The sequence below is a fragment of the Nycticebus coucang genome, chromosome 5, assembly GCF_027406575.1.
Source record: "Nycticebus coucang isolate mNycCou1 chromosome 5, mNycCou1.pri, whole genome shotgun sequence".
Taxonomy (NCBI): domain Eukaryota; kingdom Metazoa; phylum Chordata; class Mammalia; order Primates; family Lorisidae; genus Nycticebus; species Nycticebus coucang.
The window spans coordinates 73,423,484-73,446,562 of record NC_069784.1 but is presented as its reverse complement, the minus strand read 5'-3'; the positions used below and the strand labels follow the sequence as shown (position 1 = coordinate 73,446,562).

At 35.5% G+C, this 23,079-nt stretch overlaps 1 pseudogene; it reads left to right on the top strand.

Annotated features, from left to right (window-relative positions):
• The first annotated feature begins 21,270 nt into the window (after window positions 1-21,270).
• LOC128587115 (uncharacterized) lies at window positions 21,271-21,478 on the top strand (annotated as a pseudogene).
• The last annotated feature ends 1,601 nt before the right edge of the window (window positions 21,479-23,079 follow it).

Below are 23,079 nucleotides of genomic sequence, written 5' to 3'. Positions count from 1 at the left end.
AACCTCAAAACTGCAGATGCTGGCGTGGATGTAGAGAGAAGGGCACACTTTTACACCGTCTACTTTTAAATGTAGACGTCCCATTTGATCCCACAATCCCATTACTAGGTATCTACCCAAAAGGAAAAAAAAATCATTTTATCACAAGGACATTTGCACTAGAATGTTTACAATTTATGATCACCAAGATGCAGAATCAACCCAAGTACCCATCAACCCATGAATGGATTAATAAACTGTGGTATATGTATAACATAGAATAAACTGTGGTATATGTATAACATAGAATACTATTTAGCCACAGAAAAGATGGAAATTTTACATCTTTGGGGTTAATCTGGATGGAGGTGAAGATCATTCTTCTTATTAAACTATTATAGAAATTGAAAAGCAATTATCCAATGTACTCAATACTAATATGAAACCAATGTATTAACAACTACTCGCCCACATGAAAGTGGGCTTGTTAAAGTCCAAGTTCTGACTCACCTACGACTTGGACTTCAACAAATGCAAACAATGTAACCTAATGGTTTGTACCCCAATATTAATCTGAAATTTAAAAAATATAAAGTAAATCAACTTTCATATATGTTCTATTTACTTTGTTTCAAACATGTACCAGCAATTAGAAATATTTCTTTATAGTGATAATTAAATAATTAATCTGATAATCAGATTTTTAAATGTCCATTTGTACACAAATTTTTTTTTTTTTTTTTAGAGACAGAGTCTCACTTTATCCCCCTCAGTAGAGTGCTATGGCGTCACACAGCTCACAGCAACCTCCAGCTTCTGGGCTTAGGCGATTCTCTTGCCTCAGCCTCCCAAGTAGCTGGGACTACAGGCACCCACCACAACGCCCAGCTACTTTATGTTGCAGTTTGCCCAGGGCTGGGTTTGAACCCACCACCCTCGGTATATGGCGCCAGCGCCCTACTCACTGAGCCACAGGCACTGCGAAAAGCACATTGAAGAGAAAAATTTGCATTGAATAAATTTTTTAAAAATACTATTCTATTCTTGTAAGCTTGAAAATTAGAAGACAAAAAAATATTCTTTAAAATACTGGCCCCTATGTGGCCAAATTCAAAGACTTACTCCTCCCTCTCCCCTCAATGATCTCATACAAAGAAAGTTTCCCTATTTTTGAAGCTTTTATTAAGGGGCACACAAGATTTATTTTTAAGTAACTAAGTATAGCTGGAGGAAGACAGATTAATCTGTATTCTATACTAATTTGGGATGCTTGAATATGTCAACTCATGGGATAGATAAAAAAAAAAAGAAAACAAGCAAAAGATACAAAAAATATTAAGTGTAGATTCAGTAACCACACCTGAATAAGATCTCAGAAGTTGAACAGATTCATGGCCATAGAAACAAGCTTTTTAAAGATCACATTACGATTGGTGGGATTACACCTGCGGTGCATCTTACAGGGGTATATGTGAAACTCAGTAAATGTCTTAGCACAATAACTAAGAAAATGTCAGGAAGGCTATGTTAACCAGTGTGATGAAAATGTGTCAAACGGTCTATGAAACTAGTTTATGGTGCCCCATGATCGCATTAATGTACACAGCTATAATTTAATAAAAAAATAAAATAAAGATCACATTACAAAAACAAATACAATACTTACAAATACAAAGTAGTGCATTAACAAATATACAGCAAATGGAGTAAATGAAAAGAAAATTTTTATAGTTTTAGCTTAAAATTAAATTTAGGGACAGTGTCATATCCTGATCATAAAACTGATACATCTCAAACAACTCTGAAAATAAGATACTTTGAAAATCTGTTAAAAGGAAAATGGTATTAGATGACAAAAAATTAGGTTGAAGTATTGATAGATACCAGTGAGGTAAATAACTGAAATAAATTTGATTATAACAATTCTGTGACGTGTGAACAGAAAAAACAACCCTTATCAGTTAATGCTTATACAATATTTTAAATAGAAAAACAAAATAAATTTATAACTAAAATATTGTTAAGTATATATTGCATGATTTGACCTACATTAATAGAAGTTTAAAATTTTAAGCCTAAAATTTCAGAGAGATATTTTTATTAAGAACATGCTAATAGCCTTATGTCTTCCATTAGAGACTGAATTTTATTTTAAACAAGTCAATAAAATGAAGAATATAAGCTAGCTTCACAGTCCTTAAGGTTACCACAGACCATGCCAGAATATTTTGAAATGATCTATAAAATGAGCACAGTGGGGTGGGCGGGTGAGGGGGAATATTTGTGTAATCAGTTTAATTTTTGAAGGAAAGAACTGAATATGAAAATCTCAACCAATTCTGTGATTTGTTATTTTCCATATGACCAACACAGTCTTGGCAATACTGATAACAAACTTTTGGAAATGTTATTTGTCAACAAAAGTAGATCTCTAATGATTTCTACTCTATTAAGTTATTTTTATTTATTTTTAGGGTTTATGATTAAAAACTATCAGAGATGTCACACTAATTATCATTCTAAAATTCAATCAAGAACGTGAGATAATTCATTTCAGTCATTTATTATAAAAATAATGATTGAGATTTCACTAAATACTGGGCATTGTTCTAGTTACAAAGGATATAGCAACAAAAGAGAAAGGCCAGATACCTGCCTTTATAAAGTTCATGTTTAAGGGAGAATAGAAAGAAAATGAACGCTAACTATCCTAACAAATAAATAAATAATTCAAATACTAAACAGTTCAGGGGAGAAAAATAAAACAGAGTAAAGGGGTAAAGAGTCATTGGGACAGCAATGAAAGTGATTGTAGTGGGGAGGAATTGATAAGGCAATTACATTTAAGATATAATTGATGAGAAGGATATCAAGTACAAAAACCCTAGGACTAGAATGTTGAAGGTACATAAAGAGAATAATGTAATAGAGCATAATGTGCAAACCAGACAGTGGTAGAAGACAGTCGGGTAAAAGCAAGCTCTCTGTACATTAGGCCCTGCAGACCTTCATAAAAATTTTGGATTCTATGCAAATTTAATGTAAAGTCATAACTGGAATTTAAGCAAAGACTTCATATGATCTGATTTATTTTGAAAAAATAAAATATGGCATCATCGATAAATAATAATATATTTAATGGAAAAACAATACTAATCCTTCAAAAAATTTCAGAAAGAGAAGACTCCCCAACCTATTCTATTACCCTATAACAAAAATCAGACAAAGATATCACCAGAAAAAGAAAATTACAAGCCATTATCCATCCCCCATGAACACAGAACCAAAAATCCTTAATAAAATATTAGCAAAATGAACTCAGAAACACATAAGCTTATACTTTTCCTTATAGTTTATACTTATAACCAAATAGGATTTATACAAAAAATATAAGGTTGGCTTAATATACAAAAATGCTTAGTAACATAGTATATCAGTAGAATAAAGAGCAAAAACCATAGTGATTAATGAAATGCCACAAAATTATCTGGAGAATTCCAATAACCATTAATAAAAAAAAAATTCCACATATCAGAAATAGAAGGGAACTTTCTCTAATAGATAAAGGTGAACTACAAAAAGCCTGCAGCTAATATCATACTTAATGATGGAAGGGATACTGTTTTCCCACTAAGATTGGGAAGACGGTGAAGGCACTCAAACTCACAAATGCTATTCAACATTTTCTTTGCAATTCCAGCCAGTACAATTAAGTAGAAAGGAGAGTGAGAGGGGGAAAGAGAGAAATAGAAGGCACCTAAATTGAAAAGGGAAAAGGAAAATTGTTCTTTACTGTTAGGTGACATAATTCTATATATAAAAAATCCTAAAGACAAAAAAACTAATAAATAACTTCAGCAAGGTCACAAAACACAAGACTATATTCAAAAAATCAATTGTATTTACATATATTAACAATGAAGAATCCAAAATTGAAATTAAGAAAACAATTCCATTCACAAAAAGCATCAAAATGAATAAAATATTTAGAAATAAATTTACAAAAATAAATACAAGACTTGGACATTGAAAGCTATTAAGCAAGACAAAAAAAAGAAAAAGAAAAAAGATACACAGTACAACATGTAACACCCATGTGAAACTCCAAAACACTATGCTAAGTGAAAGATGTCCAACACAAAAGAATACATATTGTAAGATTCCATTTATAAGGATGGTCCAGAAAAGGTAAATTTATGGAGACATGAATCAGAAGGAATAGGAATTGACTGATAATAGCTATTAGAGAAATTTTTAGGGTGATGAAAATATTCTAAAACTGGTTTATTGTGATGATTGCACAACTTTATAGATTTACCAAAAGTTATTGAATTGTATGTTTACAAAGCATGAATTTTATGATATATAAGTTATACCTCAATAAAGCTGCTTTCTTTAAAAATTCCAATGCCATAATGTAATCCAAATGTTCCAGTCCTTGTATCTCAAAGGATCTAAATTTAATACAACCTTTAAGCTATAAAATTTTTCACAATATTCTTATTTCTTCTTAAAATAAATCTATGCTCTACTGTACTATTATAGATAATTTTTAAATTTATACACCACCAATAAAACTGTAAAAGAACAAAGTCAAAAAAAATTTAAAGAAATTTTAATGGTATCTTCCCAAATAACAAGAGATCATCTTGCATGAGTCACTTTAGAGGATCTCTTTTATAACCTGTTAATCCACTCCATGTATCCAGAATGAAGCCAGAATTCACAAATAGATTTTTAAAGAGAATCCTCATTAAAAATACCTGAAGAAAAGAAGAAATTAATCCCTAGCAGAACAGTGATTATAACTCAGAATATCACTCTTTATTGGTGCTTCAAGAAGCTAGAGCCTAAGTATATTTAATAATTATAGGTAACTATAATGGCATTGGTTTGACAATTTCTAGTCTCAGTTCTATTCAAAAATGTAACTTCATTGTACAAACAGAAAATTATCATGTTTTATCTCTAGAATCCATGCTAAATATCATACTCTATTTATAGTCTGTTTCATAGATTTTTTAAATGACCTTTGGACAAAAGCAATAAAGTGCTAACCTTATAATAGCACAAGTGCATTACAGCACATAAGTTACCAAGAAAGGTAAAATTTATTGCTTAATCCACCTGCTCTGTTTCTCTGTAGAATTTTCTCCAAGAGAATACTAAATATTTAAAAACTTTTTAAAAGAATAAATGCATATTCTAAAAATTGTCTACATCTTTAGATTTTCATAGTCACTTTCTTTTCCTTTTCCAATTACTAGCATATATTCCTCCTTCTCTGGAACAAAATCCCAAAAGCAACTGGACTGTAACAATTTTAACTAACCCTAATAATCTATTTTCAATTTCTAAATCATGATTTTTTTCCATCCAAATGATGAATATTTGCTCCTTCATATTTGTATAATAATCCTTTTTATCATTCTGCCTTTTAGAGGTTACAAACAACACTGTTAATATGCCAAGAGATAACTCTTGATGTTATTAAAGTTCAAACTCAAACAGAACTAGAATAATCAAATTTGAGGAAATTCTATTTAACTACATATTTACTTGAATAAAACTAAATGAAAAGCTAATTATTTTTAATTAAAACTTTGGGTTGTGTAAGAGTTATTATCCCCAATTTCAATATAAATATTAACTTTAAGAAAGTTTCTTTACATTCAACATTTTTAGAAACCCATCATAAACTTTGAGATATAAAGCTTATCATAAATGAGGTGACTTCAACAAGATAGTGGAATAAGAAGTCTCAATTTTCTTCCCCTCACAGAGCTACTGAATTAACAGCAATAGACAATCCAAAATTCCTTTATGAGGATTGCAAAGACCAGTTGAGAAGCTGCAGTGCCCAAGCAAGAACAAAGCCAAGTACAGGCATATTAAAAGGGTAAGAAGAGCCATTTCATTTTATCCATGATTGCACAGTTTGGCTTGGCTCATGACTTCTCTCTCAAGGGCGAAGAGATAAATGGAATGTGCATCTAACATTCTGGATTTCTGGAAAGCAGCCCTAAAGACTGGTATCTGCCTAGCCTAATCAGAACACTAACAGAACCAGCACAATGTGAATTCTTGGGGGTTGCTGAAAGGGAGGAAAGTGAGAGTACCATGCTGTACCCTGCAGGTGGAGGGCTGTCTGAACTTGCTACAATAGGGAGAAGATGTCCAACTCATGACTTCTCTTTTGTGAAAGAGGAAAAAAGAATAGAAGTATAGCATACATTTAGCATTTTGGCTTTTTGGAATGCTGCCCAAGAAACTGTCTTGGTGAACTTAGGGGGAGCTAGCATACTTTGGATACCTGGGATCACTGAGACAAAGAAAAACAAGGCAGTTTACTATTATACTACCAGAAAACATACAGTACTACAAACAAGCACCACAAAGAGCAAGAAATTATGATCTGAAAAAGAAACCAGCATAACTCTCTAAACTAGAAATTATATGCACAAGTCTAGAGAAGTTGCACTCCCCATAAAAGGTCTTAAAGGCCCCAAGGATCTCTAGTAAGGATGACTGGTAAAAGTCTTTACCTGAACAATCCAATCTGTGAACTGAAAGAAATGGCTATTTTTTTCAAATGCATAAAACTTGGCCAAACAAAGAGACAGAGAGACAGAAATGGGGAAACCATGGCCCAATCAAAGGAACATAATCTTCAAAAATCAACCCCAAAGAAACAAAGATGAATTACCTGACAAAGAATTCAAAATAACAGTAATAAATAAGGCAGTGATCTATAAGAGAACAGAGCTAGACAACTAAATGAAATCAGAAAAAAATTACATGAACAAAAAGAGAATATCAGCAAAGAGATAAAAACTACTTTTAAAAAGAACAAAACTGAAATGAAGAAACTACATGATATAATAATTCAATGTAAAAATTCTCTAGAGGTTCCAAAAGCAGATTGATCAAGCAGAAGAATGATTTGGGAAACTCAAAGGTCATTTGAAATTATTGAATCAGAAAGGGAAAAAAAAAGAAGAGGAATGAATGAAATAGTAACAATAGTCCAAGGGATTTAGGATATACCACAAAGCAGACCAATAAGTAAAACACAATGTTGTTTTCCAGGAGAAATGAGTGAGAAAGGACAAGCAGCTATCTGAAGAAAAATGGCTAAAATTGTCCCAATTCTAAAGAAGGAAATGGACAGCCATTAGATTACAAAAAAATTTTCAGCAGAAGCTTTATAGGTCAAAGGGAATAAGATGACATATTGAAAGTATGAACTACCAAAAGCTGTCAACAGGAATACTATGTCTGCAAAATTATCTTTCATAAATGATGGAGAAATAGTCATAACCAGATTTTTTAAAAAAGAAGAAGAAAAGAAATATAGGGAGTTCATCTCTACTAGATCTGCCTTACAAGAAATGCTAAGGGGAGTCCTATAAATTGAAATTAAAATATGCTAGACAGCAACATGAAAGCATATTAAAATATAAAACTCAGTGGTAAATGTAAATGTATATACACAAATATAATACTATAATGCCAGCTGGTAAAACAATTGTAATTCCGGTATAGAGTTTGACAACAAAAGCATAAAAAATAACTACCATTGTGTGTCCACACTAGTAAATAATACAATACATAAAGTTCCTTGAGGAATAAAGTATGTAAAATCAATAATATAAAACAGGGGCAGAGATATGTAAAGGAGTAAAATGTTTTAAATATGATTGAGGTTATGTTGTTATCAGATTAAAACAGACTGTTTATAAGATATGGAATGTAAGCCATAGGGACTTGAGTGCTGAGTAATTAGATTATATAATAACCACAGAGAAAACATCTATAGGGGATAAACAAAAAATAAAAAAGAAATCACAATGCATATCAATACAAATAATCAACAAAGCACAAAACAGGGCAGCAATAAAGGAAAAGAGGGACAAAACAACTATAATATAAAAAGAAAATAATTAACAAAATGATAATAGTAAGTCCTTTCCTAACAGCAATCACTTTAAAAGTATGAATAATTTTTAAAATCCAACTCTATCGGGGGCGGAGCATGATGGCGGACAGGACGGATGTGTAGCCCACCTCTCCCAAGCCACCAGGTGAGAGGAAAGGTGGTCTGGACCTTCCCTGTGTGTGGATTATTGGAGTGGACAGACAGCTGGAGATGCCCAGCGAACTGGCGGATTGCTATATATGAGGGGTAATTTAAAATCACACACTCTGTTGTAGAGATTCTTCCCTGCCCGGTAGTGCCAGCCAGCAGGCCCCTCCCCTACGGAGGTCAGCAGCTTGTAAATGCTGACAAAACCCAATTGACAAATAATTATTCCTGAACTGAGGGAGGCATCCAAAAGGAGAGCCACTCAAAACCATGGGGAGCTGGGCAAACTGTTGGACAATCGAAGGGAAGGGATCCTGCCTGGGAAACAGACATTTTGAACTACCCAAAAGGGCGGGCACCTTTCCCCCAGGCATTGGAGGGGGCTGGCGGTTTAGGCTGTGCTACGAACTGGCAGGCACCAATCCAAAAGAGAAACTCTGAACCATAAAACCCAGAATAAGTCCCCTGAACACTCCAACCCCGGGACCCGGCTTGAAGCCACGGACCTGGCTTTGGCTGCTAAAGCCAGGAAGCTACTGAAGCCGTGGACCAGCTTTAGCTGCTGAGGCCGCGAACTTGGCTTCAGCCCCGGGAGCCAGCTACAACAGATAAAACTGCAAGCCTGCCAATGACCGCGTGAACTCAGCACCACTCCCCCACAGCCAATTGCAGTCGCTAGTTTGCAGGAGAACCTGGGAACAGAGTGGAAAGACTTGAGAAGCGTGGACACCTGCACTGAGTGGGAAGGTCGGTCGCAAGTGCTGTCTGGAAAAGAACAGCCGAGGTTACACAATTCTTAGGCGACAAACTTTTGCAGAAATTCCAAAATGGCAATCAGCCATGGAAGGTGGTTACCATGGTAACAGTATAAACTGTAAATCAGGTATAAGCCTCAGAACCACTCACAGCACTACCTGGTGTCCAGAAAGTATATTGCAGTACGAATATATTCCTACGAAAATCGCTACAGCAGACATATAGATAAATATAGGTATATTTCTACACACAAGAATATTTTTGTAGTTGGTGTCTTTTTTTTTTTGTTTGTTTTCATGTTTTTTTTTGTTTGTTTGTTTGTTTGTTTTGTCTTTGTCTGTTTTTTCCTCACCATTTTCTTAGAGGAGATTTCGATAATTTTTTATTATTACTTTTTATATAAATATATTTTTATTTCTATGTCTTCTAATTTTAATTTCTTCTTTCTTCTCATTTAACATTCCTAATAACACCACTTTTTTCTTCCTTTCTTTCAATTATTTTACGATTATCACTATTTTTATTGCAGTTGTTCTTATATTGCTGTTGTTGTGGCTGTTACCTGTATGTCTATGTGTTTCCGTCTGTCTCTGTATCTATGGGCCCGTGTGCCTGGTAACCTTTGTATCTGTTTATTTGTTTATTTGGTCTCAATGAGCTTGGTGTTATGACCTGCAACTCTGAGCTCCTAACACTCCCCTCCACTCTCACTCCGTGATCTGGAGACCTGCCCCCCCAGGAGTCCAGATTCTTGGGTGAACTCTCGAGAGGTGCAGACAGGACCTGGACTGCAGCTGGCCAGTGCTGACTCTGTAGCAAAGGAGCAAGATGACAACGGTCGGCTAAGAGGGAATTACACTGGAGTGGTGGTGCCCCGAGGTGCAGAGCAACAGCCGTCTTCAGCAATAACAAGGCCCACCCCCAGATATCCTGTAGCCTATCCTCCTATCTTCCTGGGCAACCAGACGAGGCCGAGCATCTTCTCAGATGGCAACCACCATGGAACAGACCTGGGACTGAAACACAGGCCCCTTGAATAAAGGGTTTGCCTGAGGCAGCACTGACCTGGGTGGAACACGGGGACTAGAAAACACACCCACAGAGCCGGGAAACTCCCAAGGTGGGGCTGATCCAGAGGACCGCTTGACTGAGCCTAAGATGCACCTGGCCCTCAGGGGATTACCAGCCTATGCAAAGGAGGCCAAGAGGCTGCAGCCGACAACTGATTGTGCTGCAAATACAAACCCACAGGACTAAAGACAGGGCCTGAGGCACAGTTTCTGGGAACTCAAATCAGCCTCTCCTCTGCAGAAGAATCTAGCAGGGTCAGAAACAAACTCCCACAGGGTTGTTCCGTTCACCCAGTAACATAAACTAAGGGTGGGGCTGGAACTGAGTGAACACTTCCAGCCTCCATCTAGTGCCCGAGGTTGACAGGCCACACCACCCCCTGCTGGATAAAGACAGAGAGTAGCGGCCTAGACGAGCAGACACAGACTACCCTGTGACTTAGGCAGGTGCAAACCCCTGGAGTATCTGCTTACTGCAGACAACTGACAGGGCCACAGCCCTGTGGGGCTTGCAGCAACTGGGTGTGACAGAGCTGCAAGGTGGGGAAGGAGGCATCAATCTTCCCAGACTGATCTATTTACTGGTTGGCTCTTCCTGACTCCACGCAGCACTGGAGCAAGCCATATTAGAGCAGTCACCAAACCCCTGTGATCCAGTTCCCAGGGACCTCTTGAACTCTCCCACCCGAGGCAGCTGCTGACTGAGACAATTGATTTGGACCTTTTGAACTGAGCCACTCACCTGGGGACTAACCAGGTGGTGCCCTGGGTGTATGGTTGTAGGAAGGTTTGATTTTCCTTTTCCATTTGTTGCCTGTGGTGGGTGTGGTAACTTAATTGCTGGTATTTCTCCACAGCTGAGACTTCAACCCAGAGTAACTGTTTCACTAGGGTCAAACAAGAACCAGCTGAAAACAAGAAAGAACCACTTAGCCCCTCTACACCAAACAGGGCCCCAGTTTCTCAGGCCACAGCACTGTACGGGTCCTCGACAAAACACCAGGGGAGAAATCAAAGGGAGTAAAACAATCATGGGGCGGAATCAGCGGAAAAACTCTGGTAACATGAATAACCAGAATAGATCAACCCCCCAAGGAAAGATACGGCAGATGTAATTGAAGATCCCATTCACAAACAACTGGCTGAGATGTCAGAAATCGAATTCAGAATTTGGATGGCAAACAAGATTAACAAAATGGAACTAGAAATTCGTGGAGAAATTCAAAAGCTGTCTCAAGAATTTAACAAATTTAAAGACAAAACCACCAAAGACTTAGACACACTGAAGCAAGAATTTGCAGCCCTCAAAGATATGAAAAATACAGTAGAATCCCTTAGCAACAGAATGGACCAAGCAGAAGAAAGGATCTCCGACATCGAAGATAAAGCCTTTGAATGCTCCCAAACTCTCAAAGAGGAAGAGAAATGGAGAGCAAAAATGGATCGCTCTCTCAGAGAGCTCTGGGATAAATCGAAGAAGGCAAATATCCGACTCATAGGAATTCCTGAAACAGATGAAGTGGCCTCGCTGGGCGCAGAGGCCCTTCTGCATGAAATTATGAAAGAGAATTTTCCAGACATGCCTAGAGAACCTGAAATTCAGATAGCAGATAGCTTCAGAACCCCAGCACAACTCAACCCCAATAAGACATCCTCCAGGCATATCATAATTAGCTTCACTAAAGTTAATATGAGGGAGAAAATTCTCAAAGCAGCCAGGTGAAAGAAAACTATTACCTTCAAAGGGAAGAACATTAGAATGACTGCAGATCTCTCTGCTGAAACTTTTCAAGCCAGAAGAGGGTGGTCATCAAAGTTTAATCTCCTCCAGCAAAATAACTTTCAACCCCAGATCTTGTACCCAGCTAAACTGAGTTTCATTTATGATGGAGAAATTAAATACTTTAATGACATTCATATGCTAAAGAAATTTACCATAACCAAACCAGCTCTTCAGGATATTCTCAGACCTATCCTCCATAATAACCAGCCCAATCCTCTACTACAAAAGTAAACTCACTCAGAAACTTCTGATCAAACTCCAACTTCCACAATGGCAAAAGGATTAAAAATGCCCACTGGACTTTTGAAAAACTCAATACCCAAAATTTCACCAAACTTATCAATACTCTCCATTAATGTGAATGGCTTAAACTGCCCTCTAAAGAGACATAGGTTAGCTGACTGGATACAAAAACTCAGGCCAGACATTTGTTGCATACAAGAGTCACATCTTAACTTAAAAGGCAAATACAGACTCAGAGTAAAAGGATGGTCATCCATATTTCAGGCAAATGGTAACCAGAAAAAAGCAGGTGTTGCAATTTTATGTGCGGATATAATAGGCTTTAAACCAACAAAAGTAAGGAAGGACAAGAATGGTCACTTCATATTTGTTAAGGGTAAGACTCAATATGATGATATTTCAATTATTAATATCTATGCACCCAACCAGAATGCACCTCAATTTATAAGAGAAACCCTAACAGACATGAGAAACTTGATTTCCTCCAACTCTATAATAGTCGGAGATTTTAACACTCCTTTGGCAGTGATGGATGGATCCTCCAACAAAAAGCTGAGTAAAGAAATTCTAGATTTAAATCTAACCATCCAGCATTTAGATTTAGCAGACATCTACAGAACATTTCATCCTAACAAAACTGAATACACATACTTCTCATCAACCCATGGAACTTACTCCAAAATCGATCCATCTTAGGTCACAAGTCTAACCTCAGTAAATTTAAAGGAATACAAATTATTCCTTGAATCTTCTCGGACCATCATGGAATAAAACTTGAGATGAGTAACAACAGGAATCTGCAAATTCATACAAAAACAAATAACCTTATGCTGAATGATAGCTGGGTCAGAGATGAGATCAAGAAGGAAATTGCCAAATTTCTGGAACAAAACGACAATGAAGACACAACTATCGGAACCTCTGGGACACCGCAAAGACAGTTCTAAGAGGGAAAATTATAGCACTGCAAGCCTTCCTCAGGAGAACGGAAAGAGAGGAAGTAAGCAACTTAATGGGACATCTCAAGAGACTGGAAATGGAAGAACACTCCAACCCCAAATCCAGTAGAAGAAAAGAAATAACCAAAATCAGAGCAGAACTAAATGAAATTGAAAACAAAAGAATAATACAACAGATCAACAAATCAAAAAGCTGGTTTTTTGAAAAGGTCAACAAAATAGATAAACCTTTGGCCAACCTAATCAGGAAAAAAAGAGTAAAATCTCTAATCTCATCAATCAGAAACAACAAAGACGAAATAGCAACAGACTCCTCAGAAATCCAAAAAATCCTTAATGAATATTACAAGAAACTTTATTCTCAGAAATACGAAAATCTGAAGGAAATTGACTGTTACTTGGAAGCACGTCACCTTCCAAGACTTAACGAAAATCAAGTGGAAATGTTGAACAGGGCCATATCAAGTTCGGAAATAACATCAACCATACAAAATCTCCCCAAAAAGAAAAGCCCGGGACCAGATGGTTTTATGTCAGAATTCTACCAAACCTTTAAAGAGGAATTAGTACCTACATTACTCAACCTGTTCCAAAAGGTAGAAAAAGAAGGAAGACTACCCAACACGTTCTATGAAGCAAACATCACCCTGATCCCCAAACCAAGAAAAGACCCAAGAAAAGAAAATTATAGACCAATATCACTCATGAATATAGATGCAAAAATATTCAACAAGATTCTAACAAACAGAATCCAGCAACATATCAAACAAATCATACATCATGACCAAGTTGGTTTTATCCCAGGTTCTCAAGGCTTGTTCAATATACGTAAATCTATAAATGTAATTCAGCACATAAACAAATTAAAACACAAAGACCACATGATTCTCTCAATCGATGCAGAAAAAGCTTTTGATAACATCCCTTCATGATCAGAACAGTTAAGAAAATTGGTACAGAAGGGACATTTCTTAAACCAATAGAGGCCATCCACAGCAAACCCACAGCCAATATCATATTGAATGGAGTTAAATTGAGATCATTTCCACTCAGATCAGGAACCAGACAAGGCTGCCCATTGTCTCCATTGCTTTTTAACATTGTAATGGAAGTTTTAGCCACCGCAATTAGGGAAGAAAAGGCAATCAAGGGCATCCACATAGGGTCAGAAGAGATCAAACTTTCGCTCTTCGCAGATGATATGATTGTATATCTGGAAAATACTAGGGACTCTACTACAAAACTCTTAGAAGTGATCAAGGAATACAGCAGCATCTCAGGTTACAAAATCAACATTCATAAATCGGTAGCCTTTATATATACCAACAATAGTCAAGTTGAAAAAACAATTAAGGACTCTATCCCATTCACAGTAGTGCCAAAGAAGATGAAATACTTGGGAGTTTATCTAACAAAGGACGTGAAAGATCTATATAAAGAGAACTATGAAACTCTAATAAAAGATAGCTGAGAATGTTAACAAATGGAAAAATATACCATGCTCATGGTTGGGAAGAATCAACATTGTTAAAATGTCCATACTACCCAAAGCAATATATAATTTCAACGCAATCCCCATTAAAGCTCCACTGTCATACTTTAAAGATCTTGAAAAAACAATACTTCATTTTATATGGAATCAGAAAAAAACTCGAATAGCCAAGACATTACTCAAAAATAAAAACAAAGCAGGAGGAATCACCCTACCAGACCTCAGACTATACTACAAATCGATAGTGATCAAAACAGCATGGTACTAGCACAAAAACAGAGAAGTAGACATCAGGAACAGAATAGAGATCCAAGAGATGAATCCAGCTAATTACCGTTACTTAATCTTTGACAAGCCAATTAAAAACATTCAATGGAGAAAAGATTCCCTATTTAACAAATGGTGCTGGGTGAACAGGCTGGCAACCTGTAGAAGACTGAAACTGGACCCACACCTCTCACCATTAACCAAGATAGACTCTCACTGGATTAAAGATTTAAACCTAAGACATGAAACTATAAAAATACTAGAAGAGAGTGCAGGGAAAACCGTTGAAGAAAATGGGTTGGGCGAGTTTTTCATGAGAAGGACCCCCCGGGCAATTGAAGCTGCTTCAAAAATACACTATTGGGACTTGATCAAATAAAAAGCTTCTGCACAGCCAAGAACACAGTAAGTAAAGCAAGCAAACAGCCCTCAGAATGGGAAAAGATATTTGCAGGTTATGTCTCCGACAAAGGTTTAATAACCAGAATCCACAGAGAACTCAAACGCATTAGCAAGAAAAGAACAAGGGATCCCATCGCAGGCTGGGCAAAGGACTTGAAGACAAACTTCTCTGAAGAAGACAGGCGCACGGCCTTCAGACATATGAAAAAATGCTCATCATCTTTAATCATCGGAGAAATGCAAATCAAAACTACTTTGAGATATCATCCAACTCCAGTGAAACTAGCCTACATCACAAAATCCCAAGACCAGAGACATTGGTGTGAAAGTGGAGAAAAGGGAACACTTTTGCACTGCTGGTGGGAATGCAAATTAGTACATTCCTTTTGGAAAGAGATATGGAGAACACTTAGAGATCTAAAAATAGATCTGCCATTCAATCCTGTAATCCCTCTACTGGACATATACCCAGAAGACCAAAAATCACATCATAACAAAGATATTTGTATTAGAATATTTACTGCAGCCCTATTCATAATTGCTAAGTCGTGGAAAAAGCCCAAGTGCCCATCGATCCACGAATGGATTAATAAATTGTGGTATATGTACACCATGGAATATTATGCAGCCTTAAAGAAAGATGGGAGACTTTACCTCTTTCATGTTTACATGGATGGAGCTGGAACATATTCTTCTTAGTAAAGTGTCTCAAGAATGGAAGAAAAAGTACCCAATGTACTCACCCTTATTATGAAACTAATGTAGGACCTTCACATGAAAGCTATAACCCAGGTACAACCTAAGAATAGGGAGAAGGGGGAAAGGGAGGGGAGGGAGGGGGGAGGTAGGTGGAGGGAGGGGGATTAATGGGATTACACCTGTGGTGCATCTTACAAGGGAATTTGTGAATCCTAGTAAAAGTGGAATGTAAAGGTCTTAGCAAAATAACTAAGAAAATGCCACGAAAACTATGTTAACTAGTGTGATGAAAATGTGTCAAACGGTCTATGAACCAAGTGTATGGTGCCCCATGATCATACTAATATACATTGCTATGATTTAATAAAAATATAAATAAATAAAAAATAATAATAAAAAAATAAAAAACAAAATAAAGATTTATTTAAAAAATAAAAATAAATAAAAATATAAAATCCAACTCTATCTACAAAAACAAAACTCACATTAGAGTTTTATAAATGTACACATAGCCTGAAAGTGAAAGGATGGAAATAAATGTTCTATGCAGATGTCAACCAAGAGAGAGAAGTAGCCATACTTACAAAGGCAAAAGAGACTTCCAGTAAAGAACTGTCACAAGAGATAAAGAAAGCATGATATAATGATGCAAGTGTCAATTCACAACAAAGAATATACATTTATATACTAACATCAGAGTACCCATATATATGAAGCAAACATTGGCAGAACTGAAGAGAGAAATAGTAACACAATAAAGTAGGATATTTCAGTAGTCCACTTTCAATAATGAGTAGAACAACCAGACAAAAGTCAACAAGGAAATAGAGAACATGAGCAAGTATAGACCAATGGAGCCTGACACGCCACTAACAACAGCAGAATACGTGTTCTTCTCAAGGGCACCTAGAACGTTCTCTAGGATACATTGTGTCAGGCCACACAACAAGCTTCAAAAAATTTAAAAAGATTGTAGTCATACAATTATGTGTTCTGACTACAAAGAAATGAATTAGAAATCAATTAATAGGAGGAAAACTGGAAAATTCACAAATATGCATTAATAGAAATTAAACCACCCATACTTTCACAATAAATAGGTCAAAGTAAAATTTTTTTAAATTACAAAACATCTTTCAACAAAAGCAGAACATACCAAAGCTTATGTGGTAAAAGCAAAACAAAGAGGGAAGTTTATAGCAGTAAACTTTACATTTTTTGAGAAAAAAAATAAATCTCAAATCAAATATTTAACATTATTCTTCAAGGAACTAGAAAAAGGAACAAACTTAACATAAAATCAATAGATAGAAGGGAATAATAAAATTAAAGGACAGATAAAATAGAGAATAGAAAAATAATGAATAAATAAATCAACTAAAAGTTGATTTATTAAATTGGGAAGCCCAGCAATAAAGAAAAAGACTGAAGACTCAGATAAATAAAATCATAAATGAAAGAGTTATATAAATGAAAGGTACTACAGAAATAAAAAAGATCATAAGAGGGTACTATGAACGTTTATATGCCAACAAAATGGATAAACTAGATAAAATGGACAAGTTCCTATACAACCTATCAAGACTGAATCATGAACAAATAGAAAATCTGGACATCTATAACTAAACTAGTAGATTGAGTCAGTAAGTGACAGCCTTTCAAGAAAGAAAATTTAAGAGTAAATGGCCGCACCAGAGAATCCTATGAAAAATTTAAAGAAGAATTACTGGCAATTTTTCCTAAACTCTTCCAAAAGCCAAAGAGAAGGAAATATTTCCAAACTCATTTCATGAGGCTAGTATTACCCTGATACCAAAGTCAGACAAAGATACTTCAAGAAAAGAAAATTATACACCCTGAAGGGTACTGATACAATAATCCTCAAGAAAACCTTAGTAAACCAAATTCAGCATCACATTACAAGGATTATACACTAAGTGAGATTTATCTTTAAGATACAATGTGTAGAAATCAATAAATATAATATATCACATTCACAGGACAAAGAATAAAAAATACATGTTTTGAAATTAGAACACAAAAAGCATTTGACAAAATTCAAGACCCTTTCATGATAAAAACAAAATAGAAACGCAAGGAAATTACTTAAGCATAATAAAAGTCACATAAGAAAAGTTCACACCTAACATTATACTCAACAGCGAAAAACTCAAAGCTTTTCCTCTAAGATTAGTAATAAAGCAGAGATGCCCACTCTTTTTACATTCCCTGTCAGAGTAATTTGGTAAGAAAAAGAAATAAAAGGCACTCAAATTTATTTCTTTTCACTAACAATGAACTATGCAAAAAGGAAATTAAGAAAGCAAATTCGTCTACGATCTCATCAAAAAGAGTAAGATATTTAGGAATAAACTCAGCCATGGAATTGAAAGATGTGTACATTGAGAACTAGAAAACCTTTATAAAACAAATTAAAGAAGACACAAATAAATGAGACTATACCTCTGTTTAGGGACTGGAACCCTTCATTTTTCTATAATATACATACTATTCAAGGTTATCTACAGATTAAATGCAATCTCTATCAAAACTTCAGTGGCATTTTTTATTGACATAAAATAGTTGTGGACATTTGGGGGCACCTATGATATTTTGATATCTATATACTATATATAATGATCAAATTAGGGTAATTGTGATACATCACCTCAAAAATTTATCTTTTATTTTGGTTGGGAACATTACAATTCTTGTCTTCTACCTATTTTGATACATACAATAAATTATTTTTAATTATTATTTCCTTATTCAGTGCCATGTTTTGCACAATAGATAAACATCCTAAAGTTCATATGGAATCATAAAGGACCCTACACAGCCAAACAATCTTGAAAAACACCAAAGTTGGAGGCCCCACACTATCTGATTTCAAACCATATTACAAAGCTATAATAACCAAAAGAGTATGATATTGGTATAAAAACAGACATATAAACTAAGGGAACAGAATAGAGAGCCCAGAAGTAAACCTTCATGTATATAGTCAAATTATCTTTCACAAGTATTCCAAAACCACACAATGGAGAAAGGATAGCCTCTTCAACAAATGGTTTTGGAAAAACTGGACATCTATGTACAAAAGAATATAAATGGACCCTCGTCTTGAATCATATACAAAACTTAATTCAAAATGGATGAAAGACCTAAATGTAAGACCTGAAACTATAAAACTCCTAGAAGAAAACAGGATATTGGAATGGGCAATGGATATGACACCAAAAGCAGAGGTAACAATAGAAAAAATAGGTGAGGCTACATCAAACTTGAAAATTTGCAAGCAACAAAAGAAACTATCAACAGAGTAAGGCAACCTATGGAATGGGAGAAAATATTTGTTAACCATATATTGGATAAGGGGTGGATATCCAGAATATATCTTAAAAATCTCCTACAACTGAATAACAAAAAAATAAATTACCACAGGCAAAGGAATTGAACAGATATTTCACTAAAGAAGATGGCTGAGAAGAATAAGAAAGATGCTCAACATCTCTAATCATCAGGGAAACCCATATTGAAACCACCAGATATCAACCTTATACCAGTGAAGATAGACATTATCAAAAAATAACTAACTAAATAAATAAATAAATAAAAACCTGGGCATGGCGGCTCACACCTGTAATCTCAGCACTCTGGAAGGCCGAGGCAGGTGGATTGTCTGAGCTCACAGGTTTAAAACCAGCCTGAGCCAGAGCGAGACCCCATCTCTAAAAATAGCTGAGCATTGTAGTGGGCACCTGTGGTCCCAGTTATTTGGGAGGTTGAGGCAAGATAATCGCTTGAGCCCAAGAGTTTGAGGTTGCTGTGAGCCTCAAACAGCATCACACTTTACCAAGGGTGACAAAGTGAGACTCTGTCTCAAAAAAAAAAAAAGACAGGAATTTAGTGTGGGTGAGAATTTGAGAATGTCAAAAAATAATTAGAACCCTTGATAACTGTTGGTCTAGGTGAGGTAATAAAATGATGCAGCCACTATGAAAAACAATATGGATAGTCCTCAAAAAATTAAAAATAGAACTACCATATGACACAGCAATCTCCCTTCCTAGGTATATATTCAAAAGAATTGAAGACAGGGTCTCAAGGAGATATTTGCATATCCATATTCCCTGCAGCATTATTCATAATAACTAACAGGTAGAAACAACCTAAATGTCCATTAGCAGATAAGTATGTAAAGACAACATGGTATACACATATAATGGAATCTTAGCCTCAAAGGAGAAAAATCCTATCACGTGCTGCAACACAGATGAACCTGGAAGGCATCATGCTGTGAAATAAACCAATTACAAAAAAGACAAATACCAAATGATTCACTTACATTAGATATTGAAAATAATCAACTCACAGAAATAGAAAGTGGAAGGGCGGGTTCCAGGACGTGGGGCAGTAAGAAAACAGGAGGGGGCTGTTCAATCGGTATTGAGTTTTAGTCATGCAAGATGAAAAGTTCAGAGACGTAAAACAATATGCACATAGTTCACAATACTATAACGTGCACTTAAAATTATTAAGAGAGTAAATGTATGTCATGTTTTTCCATGATAAAAATTAAATTAAATTGAGACTTATTGTAATTAACATTTTTGCACCAGTACTAAGAAATGACCATAGTCTATTTACACTCAAGCTAGGCTTCAGATGTCAAGATATAAAATATTCTGAATAATTTTTTAAAGCCAGGAATAAACTCTTTTTTAAAGTTATCTTACAAGCAACAAAATATATAACATAGTATTAGACCATAGCCCAAAGTATAAGGTAAACATTAATCCATGTTGCGAACATATATATATTTTTAAAATAGGGTACAAGAAAAGAGAGAACTATTCCTTTCAGAAATTTTTCAAATAATATATAGAAATACACTTCCCTTTTCAGAAGTTGGAACTTAATCTCCCTCCATTTAAGTACAGTGTGAATTTAGTGATTTACATTCAAAGAACAAAGTATAAAAAGGGAAAAACAAAATTTACAGTAGAAAATCCTGTCAAACAATAAATTAACCAAGTGATCAGCCTTAACATCACTAATAATAAGGGATGTTGACAACAGAAATCCTCTGATACAGTGCAATGAGGAAGGCACTTACATGTCTATGGCATTAATAATCCCAAATAACATAAATCCAGTCTAACCAAGAGAAAATCACTAAATAGACACAAATTGAAAGACATTCTACATACTTGACAAGTACTCTTCAAAACTGATGTAAGCATTCCAAATTGTATATAAAATCAGCACATTGTACCACATAAATAAATGCATTAATGTACACAGTTATGATTTAATAAAAAAAAATTTTTAAACTGTCAAAGTCATGAAAAAATAAGGAAAAACTAAAAAACTGTTGCACAGCAAAGGAGACTATAGAGACATGCAGCAAAAAGCAAGGTGATTTCCTGGAATAGGATCCTAGAACAGAAAAATGACACTGGAGAAAAAACGGTAAAATCTGAATACATTATGTAATTTAATTAATAGCCTTACATCAATTTGATAAAACCTTAGTTTTATCAAATTAGCCAGTTAGGCAAGATATTAACAGATCAAGTATAGTATCTATTCTTATCAGTTTAATATCTGATATGTCGTCCATCTGAGGACAATATATTAAATAGATTTTTGGAGCAGGGAGTTGGAATAGAAGCTTGCTCCATCCACTCCACACATGGACCTGGTATCTGCAGTACCTCCAGGAATGGTGCACCCCTTTGGGGGATCAAACAAAAAAGACATTAAGATTATGGGTAACTAGGTGAGGGGAACATGAGAATTCTCTGTACTATCTTTGCAACTCCTCTCTAAATCTAAAAGTACAGTATTAAAATAAAAGTTATATAACAGTTATGAGTATCTGAACATGTGTAGGAGCTAACTCAAGCCAGTGACAAGAGTTGACAGCTTCAACACCGAAGCCCGAATGATGCAGTGGTCAGCAGCGCAGTCTGTGAAGACAGGACACCAGCACACCAAGTTCTAAGCCAAACTTAGCCCCTTAACAGCTGTGTGGGAAGCTTAGTCTTTCAATGGCTCGATCTCTCCATGGCTGGGGGAGGGAGAACAGGTAAGGAAAGGATAATAAAAATCACCTGTTTCATATGATCTCTATAAGGATTAAATAATATAGTTTCTATAGAGTATGTATTATAATGCCTGTTTATATAGTAAACTGTCAATGAAAGTAAACCCCTGGGCAACACCTGTGGCTCAAGGAGTAGGGCACCAGGCCCATATGCTGGAGGTGGTGGGTTCAAACCTGGCCCCCGCAAAAAACTGCAACAACAACAACAAAAAGTAAACCTCTATTATTATTATCATAGACACTCCAAAAAGAGAAAACCAGAACAGCAACTCTGTTTTGACCCCTTTTTTAGTTTTAAGAAATGTGAGACAATAGACATTTCATCCCACAATTAACTACCACTTACAAACAAATTATATTTCCATAGTTCATTTATAAGGCACTTGTTTGAAAACATGCTAATATTTTCCTATAGAGATTATTTCATAAATACTGGCTTAATAACAAGACAGCCTGAACAGGAAGATTTTACATAATGCACTGGAAGATTATTTATTTATAATAGGGTGGAGCGAGCATGCAATCTTAAGACAGACTTGGATTCAAATCTCAGTTCCACCACTTAACAGCCAAGATGCAGTAAGCATGCTGTGCTTCCTCGGAATTCCACTTCCCTCATCTGCACAGATGTGGTCCTAATGCACATATCACAATCGTAAGGTAAAATAAGAATGGCTGAATGATTATTTAGTGGCAGGCATTATGCCAGGGATATCCATTACCTTATTGAATCAAACAAGAGGTACTATAAGAATCTTACAGATTTTAAAAATGAATCCTCATGGAATTTCTATGAGGATTCAATGAAAAACACTTATCACATGACTAGGCACGTTCTTTTTATCTTACAAGTAAGAAGCACTTGCTCTGAGAAGCATATAAAATTTGCTTTTATTTCAAGATTGTGAACTCGACAAAGACAGTTCAGAAGACACGGATTGTGCCTATCTTGTTTACTGCTGTACTCTCAACCTCTGGCTATTTGTACGGGAAAACAATTATTGGATAAATGTACAAATAATGAGTTAATTATTTTTCAAAACAGCAGTCTTTTAGAAGTTTTACTAAGATATCTAGAATATTTTTTAAAATTCCTGGAAGCATGAAAGCTTCTGAGAAGCATATATAAATTTGAAGAGTTTCACCTTCTGAGACTTGAGCTGACATCATTTCATGAAGGAACACTCAACTATTTAACAAGCTGTGATCTTCTTTCTCCTTATATTATTTT